The following is a 19267-nucleotide window of genomic DNA, read 5'->3' as shown; positions in this document are numbered from 1 at the left end:
CTAGATATCCTGGAGTTTGGAGCAGTTGAAAAATAAACAACAACAGGCAAACAAAAATATGTTTCCAAAATACAAAGTAGAAAACTGAGACCAAAACTTAAGAGTGTCCTCTGACCTTTACATGGTTGGTATAGCACACACATGCCCAGATTCACACAGAGGATTATACACACAGCATACACACTTTATACACACACACACACATATATATACATACATGCAGATAACCATCAAAATAACAAAATCCAGGCAATAAAATATATAATAAATAATTGAAGCCATTTTCTAATACTCTAAAAATATTTCTAGAAATATACAGTTTTAATTATACCTTTTCACTAATCATGAGCTTTTGTTTTTTTTTTCCAGAAAGTTAAATAGAATAAGGAGATATATAGTCAATTTAAGTAAATACTGGAATTAACAATCACTTCATTATTTTATTCAAATGCTCCCAAATATCTTCATAGTACGATAAAATTGCTCTATAGTGATAGATTTAAAAGTGAGCAGAAATCATGTTATTAGCCCAGAAATACAAACAGGGGATCTCTGCAGGGAACCCCTATTGAAATGAACTAACCTGCTTCCTGCCTCCGCTGTTCCTAGTGAGTGCGCTGAGAGTCAGGTCGCTGGGGCATATCTCTAAGAGCACATGGCCGGAATTTGTCATTTTCTTCATTCCCTGTCACCCCAGAAAGGTCAGTCTCAAAGCCACGCAGGTACCAGCAGTTTTAGTATTTTATTTCTATTCTACATATATAGATGTTTTACTCACATGTATGTCTGTGTACCACGTGTGTGCCTACTGCCCACAGAGGCCCAAAGAGGGCATCAGATCCCTTGAAACTGGAGTTACAGACGCTGTAAACCACCGCCTAGATGCTGGGACTCAAACTTGGGTCCTCCAAAAGAACAGCTAGTGCCGTTAACCAGAGAGCCATTTCCTCACCGCCCCCACCAAGTAGTTTTGAAAATTGTTTAAAGGTTTATTTTTATCTTTAACTATATGTATACTGCGTGGTCTGTGTGTGGGTATAAGTAGTGTAAGTGAAGAGTCTGAAAAGGGGTAACAGATGCCCTGGACCCCAAGTTAAAGGAGACTGAGCATGCCTGGTGTGGGTGCTAGCAGAGCGGGGGTCCTCTAAAGGAGCAGTGTGTATTCTTAAACACAGCGCCATCTCTCCAGTCCTTCATTTGTTTTATGACCTGGAAAACCAGTGTTTGAGATTCAAAAGGTCTGATCATGCAGACTTAGAATTTGAAAAGAGAACTGAGGCACTGTTCCGTCTGTACTCAGGGGAGAGGAAAAGAGGGAAGGAGAGAAGGAAAATTAATATAAAGAATATTTATATTCTTTATATATATAAAGAATAATTCTTACAACAACAAAAAAAAGTTTTGCTAAGATTTCCCAGACACAGGAGAGCATTCCTGTTTATAGAGAAGAACTGAGTTCAAGTAGGAAATGATCTTTCTAAAATAAAAGGATGTGTGTGCTGGGACAAAGTTCAGAGCAAAAACAGGGCTAGTTACAAAGTTTCCCACACCTAATGAAATTATGGTTTTATGGTAAAATGAAACAAAACAAAAACAGTCCTTTTTTTTTTTTTCTCCTCAGATTCCCAGGGAAAGCATTTCCAAAGCCAGATATTCAACACATGTCTAGTAGCCTGAGCCTTTGGTGGGAAGGCTTGGGTTGTCTGACCATCTCCATTTAGAACATTTACATATGGTTTTTTGTTTGCTTGGTTGGTTGGTTGCTATTTACTTATTTAGCAAAGACTGACCTTTTTACATTCAAATACAACAATACTGAGTCCTGTTCTTGAATGGAAGACCACATAATATGTGGTTTGATAACATATTTTATAGATAGAGTTGCTATATAGCTCACGCTGGCTCCCAATTTATGATTCTCTTGTCTCAGCCTCCCCACTGTTGGATTATCAATTTGTTATCTGGCATTAGTTTGTTTTTTTTTTTTTGTTATTTTTTTTTCCAGTCAATTTTGCTATCCCACCAATGACCAATGACTGCAGCCTAGTGAGACAGCCTAGTCCTAGCTATTTGTTGTGTGTGGGCTGGGCTAGCAAGTTACAGTTTCAACCTGAAAGCAGACACCACCTCAGCCGTATAACGGCATACTGTATAAACGGTATGCCCCAACACCTAGTCGCAACTGGTGAAAAAGAAAAGTGACAAGAGCCGAAGCTCATGGTCTTTTAGGGACCCGCACTGAGAAGAATGAACTACGACTATGATTATGACTATGACTATGACTGTGACTGTGACTACAACTGACTATTTTCATGATACTTTCTAACTAATTGAAACATTTCAACTTGAATTATTTTGTTTCCTTTTTACAAATATGGTTGCAATTAGATAACAAACCCCAAACCTATTACTATAAAATGCCAGGACCAAGTCACATAGGCCCACTTTTCATCACTCACCACCTCTGTGCAGTTCTATATCAAAGATCTTCCTTGTCTGCCTGCTTTCTCAAATGAATCTCTCTTCCTCTTTCAGGAAAAGAATTTTCCATGGGTATCTTCTTCATCAAACTTAACCCATAACAATGGCTTAGAGACAAAAAGCTGCCCACATCCACTTGATCGACTTGTTTGGTTCAGTGTGAACGTTTGGGGGCTGCAGGGTTAGCCAGCTGGTAGAGTGCTTGCGTGGAATGCATGGAGACCCTGGGATCAACGGATCCTAACAAGAAAGGAGAATAGAAGGGAGGGAGGGAGGGAGAGGAGAATTGGTTTCTGTTTCCTCATTGTCTTTGTTTTGTTCTAAAATAAACATTCCCATAAGGAGTACAGGCGGCACTATACAGTTTCCATAGGGTCCCAGCACCCGCTATTGTTTTAGCCATTCCTGCTTAAGGCAGTTGTCTGAGTTGCCGGGCTCTTTAAATAAATGGCTCTGTCACCCCTGACGAAATACAGTTGTCTAGAATGTTGTAAATTGGTAATACCATACATTTCAGTGGCTTGAGCTTTTGACTTATGATTGAGATACAAACATATACATTCAATACATATTCAAGAGGAGTAAATCACACATCAGGCCCAATGCACACGCCAAACTTATGGCAGAGAAAGAACAGACATAAAAACCACCCCTGACTAATAATCGACTGCTTCTCCCTCATCAGCACCAGACAGCTTCTGCGTCCTCTTGAACGTTTGTGCGCGTGGAGTGGAATTCTGTGAAGGCCATTTGCCCCACACTATAAGTAAGTGCCCACTGCAAGTAAGTGGGCAAATGATCATTTCAGACCCAGTATTTTCTGAAGGCAGGAAGAAGCCTCCCTCACCTTCAGACCTCCATTCTTGTTTACACAAGCATAGTCAGTGGAGTGACGCTGTGACCGCTGTGTGTCTAGCTGCTTTCACCTTCAACCCGGATAAAAATGGAAGCAGTGGAAGCAGGTATGGCTTCTTCATGCATTCATGCAGCTTAGCAAAAAAAAAAAACAAAAACAAAAACAAAAACAAAAACAGAAACAAAAAAAAAGGAATATGCTTTGCCTCCACTTGTCATGATGAGTTAATGTATCTCCCAACACAGACAGGAAAGCTGACAAACTACAGCCATCAGCCAGATCTGAGTGTTACTGGCTTTTGCAGGGCATAAGTAGTTTAGAATGCTTCGATTTCTTTCTTCAGAGACTTGAAGTTTTTCTCAAACAGGTCTTTCACTTGCTTGGTTAGAATCACACCAAGGTACTTTATGTTATTAGTGGCTATTGTGAAGGGTGTTGTTTACCTAATTTCTTTCTCAGCCTTTTTGTCTTTGGTATATAGGAGGGCTTCTGATTTTTTTGAGTTGATTTTGTATCCTGCCACTTTGCTGAAGGTGTTTATCAGCTGAAGGAGTTCTCTGGTTGAATTTTTGGGGTCGCTCATGTATACTATCATATCATCTGCAAATAGTGACACTTTGACCTCTTCCTTTCCGATTTGTATCCCCTTGATCTCCTTTAGTTGTCTTATTGCTCTGGCTAGGACTTCAAGTACTATGTTGAAGAGATATAGGGACAATGGACAGCCCATCTGACATACAGTAAATTACAATAAAAATTTTTTATTTTCAAACATTTGCTTTGAGTTTTTACCCATGTGTCTTTCATACTATACTGTTTAATTTGTTTTATATGATTTTATAATTAATCTTTCCATCTATAATTTTTAAAAATAAAAATAAGACATAAAAAAAGTAGTTTAGAATGTTCTTCATGTTCCAAATGATCTTATATTCTTAAGCCAACAGTGTTTGTGACACCAAGTCACATGAAATTCAGCACTCATTGCCTACGGATCGAATTGTTGGAACACAGCCATTCTCATTTGATTAGAAAATAAGCAAATCTAAATTACTTGCTATTTGGCAGAAAAACCTGGTCTAGAGCAATGAGATGAATTGCTCAGTTAAATGGACACTGTGTTCAGAAGAAGGCCGGGGCTTGCTTGCTTATTATAGGACTGGTATACCTTACACTCAGAACACAACCCTTTCCATGCATATTTATTCTCAACAAGCATCATAAAAAATATTTATTAACTAGGGGTCCCAAATCTCACTGAACTTTGGCTTAAAATAAGTAAATAAATACTAATATGTATAGCCATCTTTTATTATTATAAATATATAATAAAAAACCACTTCCCTTCCAGATTGTTGACATATTCCTTTCTCGGTATTTGTCCCACTCTATTCCCACATTAAGAGAATTCAACTGGAGAAAAAAGAACATGTCTGTGAGAGGAACATGAGGAGACAGGTGTATTTCCTCAGCCATTTCTGCATCTTGCCATGGCTATAGGCTATGGAAGGGATGCCCCTCATGGACTACCCTACAGGGTAGATCCTGAGACCCTAGACATCAGATCCTGCTAAATTCCCATACACTGGCGTGGCTTGGATGTGGCCAGCAGCCACATCCTTAAAGCACTGAAATTCCTGGGAGGACAAAGGACTGAGCATCATCACTGGACTGAGCATCATCACTCGACTGAGATGGTGTGAGGTACCAATATTGCTGTATGAGACCAGACGGTGGAAGACCCTGAATGACTGGTTGAAGTTCCTGCCTCCCTGGTAATACTGAAGCTCTGCCTCAATACTCATCACTACTTAAAGATTAAAGATTTAAAAAGTCAAAGGAATCCACACAGACTGGGCTTTTCTTACTAAAATTCACATGAGCCATACTATTAAAACCCTCCCATTCAAAACGCAACTTGAAAAGACACCACACCTTTACCTAAAAGGGCTTTGTAGAATTCATCCTTCCAGCGTTCTGCTCCACAAGAGGCTTATGGAAACCCGGTGAGATATATTTTTATTTTATTTTACAAATACATCTTATTGGTGAGTCAAGACCTTGGCCAACCATTCTCACTTGAACCCTGAAGCTTGGAGAACCGCCATCAGCTGTGAGTGCATACGTCCCTGTTTAACTTCCTGAAACACAGCCCACTGAGTTAGTTATACTAACAAATGCTTGAGAATAATAGGGTAAAAAAAATAAGTTATACAGTTGGTTCGAATTATTTATGGGGCTACACTAAGATCTTAAGTTTTTGGGTTTTTTTTATTGTCATGTAGAAAATACTTCAAAATAATATTTGGCCAAATACCTATTTATCATGGTCTTGTCATGTTGGCATGGCCTCATAGCAAATTAAGATACAGAATGTTTTAAATCCATTTCATAGATCTAATGTTACCTCGACATCTAAAGCAGGTAAAAAGCTGGGCATGGTGGTGCACACTTGTAACCTCAGAACTTTGGAGGCTGACACAGAAGATCTGGAGTTAGAGAACTGGCTCTGCTATTTAGCAAGTTCCAGGCCAACCTGAGCTTCATGGTGACATCTTTACCACCCACCCACCCCCCAAATTCAACCAATGCAATGCATCACACTAACATACTAAAGATAAAAACCCAAATAGCCTTTCCAGTTGCAGAAAAAAAAAATAAATAAATGTGGCAAAACTCTAAATCCTTTCACAGTTAAAAACTAATTAAAGTCAACCCTAACTCACTTTCTTATTAAAACCTTGTTGTCAGGCTGGAGGTGCTGTTTAGCACTGGGGCACTTTTCTAGCATTTACAGAGCCTCTGCTTGATCCCTGGGGCTGCCAGATGAAGAAAGAACTTACTTAACGAAACTTGTAACACAGTCGATCACGACAGATACAGTGCTTTCTCACTGCGACTGGGAACAAAGCGAGACTGTCCAGTTTCCACAGTATTCCTCAGCAGCATGCTGGAAGGCACAACCAGTGCAATGAGGCAACCAGAGGAGGTCAAAGCATAAAGATTAAATAGCAAGAAACAGAACTCTCCCTGTCTGACAGTTTGCCAAAAAGCTCCCTAGGATTATTAAGTGAATTCAACACTATCTAAGATTTTTTTTAAGTGAATTACATACAGCAGCAATGGATCTGTAGTGAGAGAAAGGTATAGTGACATTTATCATTACAATCATGTTTTTTAATCAAACATTCTTGGGTGTAAATCTAAGAAAACATCTACAGAATCTGTGTTCTAAAAGTCCAAAACTACAAATTAAAAAAAAAAAAGTTAATAAAGAGAGAGACATATTGTATTGGTCAAACAAACAAACAAACAAACAAAATTCAACATATTTCAAGGTCAAAACACTCAACACAAAGAAGTTATCAATTCTCCCAAACTAATGCACAATCTCAACATTATTCTGAAAAAAATTCTAGCAAAATGCCTAAGATACATTTAAAACACCAGCCTAAATTGATATGTAAAGGCACAGTAACTTGGAAATTTTTGAATTAAGAATGGCTAAGACCCTTCCAAAATAAGTGGTATGCACCAAATTACAGATTTTCAAAGAACACGACCAAAATAAAGGCAAAATAATGTTCACATAGTTATTCATATTATATTCAATCTGGAAAAAATTAGGTACAACAGTTAAATTCTTGAATGAAGACAAAAGATAAACCATATCTATAGAAGAACAAAGACACAAATTACATTGTATTTGTCATTAGAAACAATTCAAGGGAAAGAGTAAGGAAAATTCTTACAATGTTGAATTAAAAGAAACTACCAACATAGAATTTCTATCAGCAAAGCCAGTTTTCAAAAGTAAATGCTAAATAACAACTTTTAGGCCGAACAGTGTGTCCCAGGGTAGCTATTACCTGCAATACCAGAACTTGAAAGGTGCAGGAGAGAGAGTGAAGAGTTCAAGGTCAGCCTTGGTTTCATAGTGACTTCAAGGCCAGCCTTGGCAGCATAGAGATTCCAAGATCAGTCTTGGCTACATGAAATCCTGTCTCAAGAAAAATGCATACTTATTTTTCATCAGAAAATCAGAACTATAAAACAGGATGGATGGTGACTGTATAGTACAGGAGCTACAGAAAATACAGGGTGTGGATATAAATGGCATAACGTTTCTTGTGATGGAAACATTCTGCACCCCAACAGTACCCTGGTTGTGGTGTTATACTGCACCTCTCAAACCTGTCGTCATTAGAGAAAACTGAATGAGGAGCATGTAGGGCCTCTGTTATGACTGCAATATAGAAATACTTTGGTTGTTCTTAGAACTGAAGGTGAATCTACAAACATCTAAAATATGATGTTCAATAAAGAACTCAACTTCTCGCCTCTTCATCCTCTCCCTCCCTCACCTCCTTCCAGCTACAGGCAACTGTTCCTTTCTATCCTTGCCCTGCAGTTGATGATGCTAAATGAGTCTGACAGAATGTAAGTAGATAGCATCCCTACAGCAATGGGTTTCGATTTCTGTGTCAGGTTCACAGCAGCCTTCTGCTCCAGGTATGTGCAACCCTATCTGGTAGTGAACAGAGACCAGATACAATATTTTTTTTCCTATGGCTCCAGTAGAGAATCCAAATCTTGGCCTTGTTCTCACATAGCATTCCTACATCCATTTGTTACTATGTAGCCCCAACACTCTCTCAAGGAACTAATCCTTGTCCTGTCCATACCTATGTGGCTCAGTGACTTGTCTCAGCTCACATCAGTGGCTTGTTCTAGGGACTTAGACAACCTGGACTTTGCACGCAAACTCACGTGCTTGTGAAACTACGGACAGTCTTTATGGCTTTCTTCTGTTTTGATCGACTGAGCCTCTGGTTCTTCTCTGTATCTGGAGGCTCCAAATCAGGGTGTCTCAGGAAAAGGGGTCATTCCCCTGAGGACTTCTGTCCTGGGTTCCAACTCTCCCTTATGTGTTTCACTCTGTTTTCCAAATGGCTTCTGCAGGTGTTGAGCTTCAAATCCTGTTTACAGCATCTGTGTAATCCTGGTTGGAGAGCCGTCACTGTTCTCTCGGAGCAAGGCACAACTCTTACACCTAAGTTGTCCTGCTGAAGAGGCGTCTCTTGGGATGAACAAGTGAGGAGAAAAGGTCTGAAGAGCCTGAAAAGGACAAACTCCTGACATTAGTACAGGAGGGATGGACTAGCCCTTCTATGATGTCTCCTGTGGCTTCCTCCCTCAACACACAGTGCTTTGACCACGCAGGGATTCCTCTGACCATGCATCCTACAGATTGCACTTCCCATTGGCACAAACATGCTTGTCCCTAAGATGCAAGAATCCCTTTAACGCCTGATGTAGTGGCCTATACCTGCAACCCTGTGCCAGTGAAGCTAGTGGGTCTGACAGAACATTCTTCCCCAGATACCAAAATAAACAAAGAAAAAACTGTCTTTAAAATAATAGGCACAATATAAGTTATAGATAATGCTGAGCGTGACAGTCACCAGGCAGCTCTGGGTATGATACCGTTTTCTATGGTTCCTGGATTTGTTTTGGTGTGCTATGGTATTAGAGCTTGAGCCCAAGTCCTAGAGAGTAGCTCAGCTCTGCAGTGCTTGCCTGGCATGTGCACAGCTCCTGATCGGATCCGTGTTGATCCCAGAGCTGCTAGCTCCACAACAGAGAAGCATCTTTGAAGGTTTGTATTTTACGGTAATGTCCCAGTACTGAACTCTGGATGTTAAAATACTGACTTGCCAGGCAAGATGCCCACTGGTGCCATAGTGGCATGACAATAATGGTGGTAACTAACCCTGTTCTAACTGGGAAACTGGTCAAAAGCCCACGGTTCTGGTGGCCATAGGCTCTAAGGAGGAACCCAGCAGAGTTTTTATTTACGTGCTTGTTTTTGGTATGGTTTGGTTTTTGCTAAATTGACACATTGTCAATGTACTGTCTGAGTATTTAAGTTTATACCCATAGACTAGTGCTATTTTCAGCCTTAGGCAGAGAACCCAGTTTTTGCAGTGGACAGCAGTTAAGGCAGAGACTCATACTGTTCAAAGGACTCAGCAAATGATGGCTAGTCGGTCCTCTATGAGACAACTATATCATAACCCCTCCTCACCAAAACTCTCAGAGAACAACGTAGATAAGATAATAGAAAGAGTGTAAGAGCTGGAGGATGGAGGGGTGCTGTGAAGCGCTGTCTTCTGAGCATGACGTGACCATCAGGAGCTCAGTGCGGCTTTGTTCAACTGTGCAAGGTCAGGGAACCTTCCAGCAGGCAGCGCTAACTAGGTGTTACCAACAACAATGAAAATGACAGGACTTGAAGCGGGAAGAAGCTGTTGAGAATCGATATGATCAAAATACATTGTGTGTGTGTGTGTGTGTGTGTGTAAAATTTTCAAAGTACAAAAGATACTCTTTTAAAAAATACTTGTGTTTAAAAAAATACTGTTGTTTTCATGTTAAGAAAAAAAGTGGGGGGCCTGGAGAGATGGCTGGACGGTTGGGAGCACTGACCACTCTTCCAAGAGGACCCAGGTTCAGTTCCTAGCACCCAGATGGTGGCTTGCAACTGTAACTCACAAATGTGGTGAACAGACATATACAGGCAAGACACCAACATAAATAAAATAAATAAAATGTTTTTTAAAAGAAAGAAACATATTCAAGAAAGAAAGGAGCAGAAGAGTAAATTCCAAACAGAAACCCTTGAGGGGCATGGGCCGTTTCTAGCCCTTTATCTCGGTGTTATCTGCACAGAGAATCTTTCTGTTTCTCCCAAACTGTGTTGTCAACTAACTTCCTGACACCACTCACTGCCCAGGGATCCAATTCCTGTGGCTCCTTTGTACTGCCCCCTACTATAAACACAAAGGTCCTTTTCAGAAACCTGGGTTATGTACTTGTTTGGTTCTAGCCAGCTGCTTACTAAGTCACCTCACATCCTGGTGCACAGGGTACGATAGATAATTAACATCATAAATTCCCTATAAAATTCCAAGCCAAGGTACCCTTGGTCAAAGAATTCCAACACAAGAAAACTCTTTGTGTGAACAGGAAACTGATTTGCGTCCTTACTGTTAACTAGACAAACAACTCGTAAGTGAATTGTGTTTGTCATCTTGGCAGCTCTGTTCACATAAAGAGGCTTAACTGGGAGATTAAGACAAATTCTATCTGAAAATATTGCACTGTAAAACTGTACACCTGCTAGAGTTCAAAGCAGTGAGGTTCTATTACAGGTTGTGCAAGCATCAGGAAATTTGTACATGGTCACAAGCCTGGAAGTCTAAGGCCAAGTGCCGCCCCTCCCCCAGTCCAAGTTTGCTCGAGCTCTCAAAATAAGACTGAAAGTTAAACTTGTCTGCTTCCTGAAGGAAGTTCTGCTAGACAGACGGCACAGAGCTGTGGAACGCTAAGGAAACTGCTAAAGTCCTGCAGAAAAAGCAAACCAGTGACCTCCAACACGCTAGGAAAACAAGGAGCCTGGCAAAATTTTTCTAATTCCAGCAATAATGAACACAGAGAGAGGATACACACACACACACACACACACACACACACACAACACAGACAGACAGGCAAACACACACACACTCCTCCCTATCCTATTGGCTGCTTAGCTTTTATGTTCTGTCAATAAATTTGAGCTGAAAGACACAGAAGTAGATAGGAAATTCCTGAGAACTAACAAGAGACTTCAGGTCTTTGCCCAGGCTGAAGTTCTCTGGAAACTGGGCCTCACAAGTAACATTTGTGTAACCCAGGTGTGCAGTGGGTGTAGCAGGGAGAGGCCCATTCAGCTCCGTGTTAAGCAAATGATTGCTGTTTTTATTACTACCTGTAATTTTCAAATTAATGACCTAATGCTGCACAGGAAGAATAGACCACCTCTTAGAGGGTAGTTGGATTTATTTTTTTAACCCAAAGCAGGAAATGCTAAGGCCGGGCCCTGACCCTCTCCTGAAGCTGCTCTGGGCCCGTTGCCAAGGCTGGCTCACCAGGCCTCAGTTCTCTTGTTTTTATCTAGTCCAATTCCTTTCCCTTAGGCTTTCTCCTCTTCTCTCATCTCTCTCTGTAATATACCTTCCAGCACAGCAGGAGACAGGCAAGCTGCATGCTTTGGCACCCTGCTTGAAACAGAGAAAATCAGCTCTGACCAAGGTAGAAATCGCCTGTCATTTTTAAGGCACAGAATCACATGAAAATCCACAAAAATAGACTTCACCATATATGTGTGTATACATACATACATACATACATATATAATATATACATATATATGTGTGTGTATATATACATATATACACAGCCAGCTGTTTTGAGATATACTGTGTAGCCCAGGCTGCTTTAAACTACAAATAATCTTTCTGCCTCAGCTTCCCAAGTGTTAGGATTGCAAATATGAAGCCACTACATCTGGCTTTGTGTTTTCTTGGATTTAAAAAAAAAATAGTCTTTGGGAACTTGTGCTGTATGTGTGAATCCTTCATGTGTAAACAGTTGGGCCAATTGTGGGCTCTGTGCCAATGAGCTTCCGGCCCACAGGCGCTCATGGAGTGCCAGGGCCAGCCTTCAATTTCCAGTCCCTAATAAACATAGGTGATCACACTCCTGGTGAATTAGGCTACGTTTCTTTCACTGAAAGAATTATGACTTAATTATTCACTTTCCAGACATTCAAACCTCTTAGCAGTTTCTCATCAATTTTAACATAAGTTTCAAACCAGTCAAACTCAGAAACACACTCACTCATTATTTCTTCCATCTTACACCACCTCCCCTGTCCCACTTTCTTCATTATGTCTCCCCTGATCCAAGGAATTTTGTTTTATAAGAACAATTAGAATCTCGTTAATATAAACACGTTGCACTTGAGCTTGGCAGTGGGATCGTGTGATGCACACGAAATGCCACCTGTTTGAGTTTTAGTTGCTTTCTCTGTGGAGGAAACTGTAGAACATAAGCCAGTGTCTGGGAAGCGCTGTGCACGCCACGCTGGATCTCACTCACTTCCTACTGTCTCAGCAGGCAGCTAAGCACTCATGCTCAAATTCAGATTATACCCTTTGCTAGCTGCGTGACCTCCAGGCCGTTCTTGTACCTGTCTAAGCCTTGCTTTCAGCACTCTACCAAGCAAACACAGCTGTGAACAGTCCTCCCGGGTTTTCCTTAGAGTCAGAGGTCATTTCCACCTAAGCTAAAAAAGACAAAGCGTTTTCCAACAACTAACAAAGAACGGGTGCTGCTTCTGGACCCTCCCTTTGTAAGATTTCCTATTTCCTGCTCCAGCCAGTGAAATCAGGGATGCACCTAGTGTGACAGCTGCTACTCACACACTACTCACCTTCCTGCAGAGCGAACATCATTTGTTATACAAATACTTGACGAATGGCGATGAACACATGAATGTCTATTGTTCACATGAGTGAGCCCTACTGAGTAAAAACATGAGAAAATGGATTTTCTTAATCTGAGAAGTGTGCCGGGCCCCAAGCACGCTGTAACACAGAGTAAGAGGTCCTAAGTAGAACCACTCTCTCGAACACAACGTTCCCCTATCAAGATTGCCTAATAATAAACCCAGAAAAGCCTGACCTTCCAAGTTGAAACGAGGTTAAGTTGTCTTGTCTGGGTCACTTATCAGGTGTTTCCTGAAAGCCGCGTGTCAAGGGCTATTTTGATGCTGGCCCACAAGTCTTTTGTTGCTAGAGCAAAGAATAATAGATCAAAATCCCAGATAGGGAATGATGTAGAAAACACTCCAAGGTAAAATCTCAAATGGTGGTGGTGGAGATTAAACTAGATCATATTATGCTACACTGAGTGCAGCACTTAGGCAGCACATCGAAAATATTCATCATTGCTATTTTTACCAGGGTGTAAAACCACATTTTGAAATTATATAGAGTCAACTAAAAATAGGCATCTATGCTTACAGCCGTGGACTGGTAGCAAGTGCCCTTCTGTAACAGCTGCCTTGGGTAGGGCGCTGGAAGCAAGGCACGACTCAGAGACGGAATGTATGAATGAACGTGAGTTTCCAGGGTAGTGTCCTTCCACAAAAGCCTACAAAGCAGGAAGGAAGACAACCTGGAGAGGGATACAGGTTGTGGTCTCAGACAGATCTACCGAGTCCACCTCCATTGCCTTGATCTAGAGTGGTGGTTCACAACCCGTGGGTCATGACCCCTCTGTGGGACGAATGAGCCTTTCACAGGGATCACCCAAGACCATCCGGCATGTGAGATACTTGTATTACGGTTCATAACAGTAGCAAGATTACAGTCACAATAGTAGCAGAGAAAGTAATTTTATGGTTGGGGGAGTCACCATAAGGGATCACAACAGGAAAAACTGTACTAAAGGGTCTTAGCATTAGAGAAGCTGAGGAGCACGGATGTAGAGGAAGACGCGGGGTCAGATAATAGCAAGTAGCTGCTGGCATCTGAGTTATGCGGACGAGCCTGTTATTCTTTCAGATTCATACTAATTTTGTTCTTCCATATTCATAACTAATTTGCTACAGGCTGAACCTCCTCCTCTGATCATGAACATGAGCAGGGTCATAATCTCAGGGTCAGACAGACCTCCTCGAGCTGAGGCAATAATCCCCCAAAATGGGAAGCATATTAGTCACCTCAGGATTCTCTTACAGACTACATGGCCCATGTGGCTTACATAACAGAAATTTTTATTTCTCACTCTAGATGATGAAAGTCTAGGCCAGCGTGGGTGGTGATGAAGGCCCATTGCCTGGATCGATGTCTTTTCACTGTGTCTTCACCAGTTGAACAGGAAATTAAGAAATGAACTTCTCCTCTTCCTCCTCTCTCTGTCTCTCTCTCCTCTCTTCTTCTCCCCATCCTCGCTTTCTTTATAAAACTACAATCCTCTTGGCTTAAAGGCTTACCTTTATGACTTCATTTAGCCTCAGTCAGCCCCTAAAGGCCCTATATCCACATGCAGTTATGCATGAGGTGAGAGTTCCTACATATGAACTTTGGAAATTGATGTAGTCCCTACCCAGAGGCATCCATGATCTGTCAGTAGCTAATACTCACAGCCACTGAGGCACAACTCCAGGTGCCAGTGTGCTAGACTGTTCTAAAGGTGATATCCAGGGCTGCTTTGTATCTGCCACTCTTTTAATATGACTTTGCAAACTCTTCCTCCATCCTTTGTATCTGGACTGGCTTTATGAACTATTTTGACCAACAGAATACACCGGAAATGGCTCTTCCAATCTCATAGTTAAAGAGGCTCAAGGAGCTTGCCTGCATTGCCTTAGAAGCCGGATGTTATCACATGAATATGTCTGGGTTGGTCTATGGGGCAATGACAGACATAGCCCCAGCCAACAGCCAACCTATTCAACCACCAGACACATGAACACAATAACCAGCTCCTCAAACTGAGCTCAGATGTGAGTCCAGCTGAGATCACTTAAGCCTGACATGATGTCTGTCTGATACAGCCAGAAGCAAGAGCCACTGAGCTTAAAGTGGAACAAGAGCTTGTTAAACAAAATAATTCGTGGAGACCTCCAATAAAGGGAGCCTACAAAAATAGGGAGAAGTTTAGGGTTTAAGGACTAGTTTTTAATTTGTGTAACTTGGCAAATAACCTTCCTGGGGCATGTTTTCCATGCACCAAATGAAGATTATGTTCTAAACCACAAAGGAAACTGCCAAGGAACTTACGTGAAAATCAGTGGGAAAGTCCAAGGAAAGTAAAAAGAAAAAAAAAAAAAAACATTTACAGAAATGAGTGACTTTAAAGGGACCAAATCCGCACGGCAGGAATCTTTGTCTAAAAGTCCCAAGCTTCCCACTTGAAGTCTGTAGGAGTTTAGGAAATAAGTTCAAACTCAAAGCCTTGTGGTTAGGTTTTCTAAGGGGGGAAATGATGGTGGCCCCCAAATTCTCAGTATTACAGTAATAGACACCTAACACGACCGTTAGACTAAGAGTAATTATGAGGCAAGAAGCAGCACTTTGTGAAATATCTCAGACATGACTCAATGTTGGTTCTGCATTCTTCAAGCAAAAACATAAGAAGAAAAAGATCTGGTAACTTGCTAAGTCGTAAGCAAGTGGTTGGAGTTTTGGGTCACACGGGCAAGTTGAATTTATGTTATGGGGAAGGGATGCCTTTGAAATGACAGAAACCTTATAGAAGATGAATGAATAAATCTTAACAAAGTGCTAAGTTTGAAACTAATGTTACCAGTCAAAATGTCTAACCTTTAGAAGATAGGTAGTAGTTCAGATAGAATTTGAAGATAAAGCCCAGAGGAGCTGGGGAAGTCACAGTTGATACCAAGCAATGAAAAGTCAAACAGACTTTGCTTTCCCAATTGCCCCCAAATAATCCAAACAGTGGAAGCAGTGGGAACCAGAGGAAGGAACAGGATGAAGATGGCTGGTAAGGTGATTAACTGGAGGATGTCAAAACATTTACATCAGTGCCCACCCACGGCTCTGTAGTCATGAAGGGAGTGGTTAGGCCTTATAGCTATAGAGTCCTGGTTGGTCTCCAGATTGAAAGGATGAGGACAGCTCTCCTAGTGGGAGTTGGAGTATAGGAAAATGAATAGCTGAAGCTGGAAAAACAGAGCATGCTCTGAGCAGATTGTGGACACAAAGGAGGACCAGGATTCTTGGCACTTGCTCTCCCTCACACACATGTTCCCTGCACATGTTGTAGAGAGCCAGATCATCTGTAATGAGAGCCTCTTATGATATTGCAGGAGTACCTATGCTCATCTGGGCTGGGGTTGGGTTCTACATCTGTAGCTAGAAAGGACAAGCCAAATTGTAACACTGAGGAAAACCAACTGAAAAGAAGTAACCAGATAATAGGAACAATTCAGTTCTCAACTCCATTAAACAGAATTAACCCATAGGGTAATGACTGAATTGCAGCAAATGAAAGTGCAGAACAATATAAACAATTAAAATAAAACCCTCCAAAATGAAGACCTTCTTCAAATTGCGTTGAAGGGATTCCGAGGTGCACCAGTAGAGATCTCTGACCTAGAAAGTTTGATCTATTGATAGCCCTGGAACAAAACAGCAAAAATATGCAGAGCTGAAGAGTCAATAAGAGAACAGGGTACTTCACTGACCCTAAAGCCCAGAAGAACAGATGGAAGACGTGAGGGAAAACTTTAAGAGTATGAGGAAGAGCCTGAAGAACAAATATTAACTTGGTAAGCGTTCCAAAAAAAGCAGAATTTAGGGCATGTTATAGAAGAAATAATAAACACAGTCAGAGATTAAAATGTTCTTATCAGATTTTCAGCTGAAAATCTCACACTAAAAACAAAGATGAAGTCACTCAGCCTCAGCTTGATAAATGTCACGACCTAAATGTTGAACTATCCAAAAGCACTTGAGGGAAACCAAGAGTGTACCATTGAAACATGATCAGATTAATATTGGCCTTCTATTTGCAAAAACTGTTGCTAGAAAGCAAACAGCATCAGCAAGCTCTGAGGTGCAGGCATTTGAGATCTAGATTTACAACCCAAGCAAGATCTCATTACCAGATAACAGCATGCACTGATTGTTGACAGAAAGTGTGCTTCTGTCCTTCCTCAGAAAATGTGCCATTAGAAAATCTCTCTAAAAATATATAAATCCCTAGTTAATGTGCTTCATTTAACATGCTGAAAGAACAGTGTACTTAGTAGTATGTGATTATAAATTCTTAAGTTCGTGGAATAGTTAGAAAAACTGACTATCCGTTATTATACACGTATATCCTTAATAAATTTCAAAGTGCAGAAATTATTATAACTACATTTTTCTAACTCTAATGCATAATGCATTGATGACACAAGAAGAGCAAAGTATTAGTCCATTCACTTGCAAATTGTCTCAAATATCTCTATAATAGCTCCTGTATAAAATCATAAGCAAAATTGAAAGAGAATCAGGTTAAAACTGAATGAATTTAAAGTATAATAAGACCTGCAGAATGTTGTTAAGATAATTGTTGCAAGAAAATCCAGAATTAAAAACATTTGTAAGAGAATATCAATTTTAAAATAAGTAAGTACTTGAATTAGAAAGCTTCATAAATGAAAATAAATTTGAAGAAATTAGGAATCGAAGATAACGATAAGACTTAGAACTGTGATGAATAATTTGAACAATATGAGAAACCAATGTGATATTTTTTGAAAGACAAATAAGTTATCCAAAGCCTCATCAAACATAAAAACGAGAAGACACTATCGTCTGTAGAAAAGCAGACCTAGATTAATGACAAGCTGTTATGAGCTGGGCCAGGAGGCTTAACTTATATGCTGAAACCTTTGGGAGGCCCTGTTCAGAATCTCTGTGGAGAGGAACGACATGCTTACAGATACACAACGCTCAGAGAAATAGCATTTCAGTGAGTGGCATGGATGAAAGACAGGAATGAAGGTAAAGATAGCAGAAGGCAGACTTTGCAAGAGCCCAAATACAGCAGTGACAGCAGAACCCGAAAGCAGAAGAAGGATTCCAGAGATTTTTAGAAATATCCAAGCACGGGCTTTGGTGACTTCCTGGGTTCTGAGAGTAAGCAGCTGGGGAGGGGCAGAGTTAGTCTAGATGAGAATTCATCTAGAGATGTTAGAGGTAGCATCAAATCATCTGGAAGCACATGAGCAGGGCTGGAGCTACACATAGGCATAGTGGAGAAAGTCGATGTGGAATATATGAATTTAGGACTAACTTGGGTCCAAAAATCAGTATTGGTTCTAGAGTTGGCTTTTGTCTTGGTACCAGGTCAGATCACTTAGAAGCATTGTCTTCAAGTACTATGAGGCCAAGTCAAGGTTTAGCAGGAAAGAAGACAGACAAATCAGCATGGACATGCATGACAGAGTAGTGGCAGGCATTTGGCACACTGGCTGACCCTGCTATGGAAAAATTAAAACCATGGATGAAATTGAGTTTTTTTTATCCCCCACATTGTGTAATATAAGAATAAAAATAGCAATTGAGTAGAACCTAGTAAATCATCAACATTCAAGAAGTGGATTTGAGGGGGCACACCAGTGTCCCAGATTGTCATATGGTGCTGTAAAAATCACCCCAACCAAAAGAGACCTGGGGTGAGGTAGTTATTTGGCTTATGATCTCAGGTCATAATCCACCATTGAGAGAAATCAAGGCAGGAGCTTGAAGTAAAATCCAATAGTAAGATTGCTTGTGGTTTGTTCTCTTGTTTGCTCTCTGGTTTGTACTTCCCAAGGTGTTTTTACCTTCCCAAGAAATGACACCCTGCACAGTAAAATGGACCCTCCTATATCAATTAGTCATCCAGACTACCTTACAGACATAACCACAGACCATAGACTCTGATCTAGGCAGTTCCTAAACAGAGGCTTCTCATCTCACAGGGAGGACTCTGGGCTGTCTAGGCAATCAAGGCTAACCGGGACAGCCTGTCTGAGTACGAGGTCAGGAAGTTTTCCTAGCTTGGGTTTTAAGTACCTTATTGTTATCACCAGTCACCAAAAGTATCCTGGGCTGCTCAGGTGAAGTAGAAGGCGGGTGGAAGGCTGAAAATTGGAAGGCTGCAAATACCAGTTCACTTTCCTGTTACAGCTACACCCACAGGAAATCAAAGTGGAAGAAATATTAATACAGTATTTGGGATTAATATCCTAACTTTATTTGGTGCCAGAAATGGAACCCAATGTCTGATGCATGCTCAGCAAGCACTACTACTGAGATATACCACCAGCCCCAATTCTTGTCCATTGTCCTGTAACTTTAATCTAAGCCTCATACACTTTACAGCCAATCACTGTAGCCCCGAACTACTTTCCAGAACAAATGCTTTGCTATCCTTAGTACACTTTATTGATTTCCCCCATTCAGTAGACAGAAATAGCCAACCTCTATTAAATTTAAATTACATTTAAAATTTTATTGCTAATGCTGAGTTTGTAGCCCT

This window comes from Meriones unguiculatus, chromosome 2 (assembly GCF_030254825.1).
Source record: "Meriones unguiculatus strain TT.TT164.6M chromosome 2, Bangor_MerUng_6.1, whole genome shotgun sequence".
NCBI lineage: Eukaryota > Metazoa > Chordata > Mammalia > Rodentia > Muridae > Meriones > Meriones unguiculatus.
Note: the sequence above shows the minus strand (reverse complement) of the source record.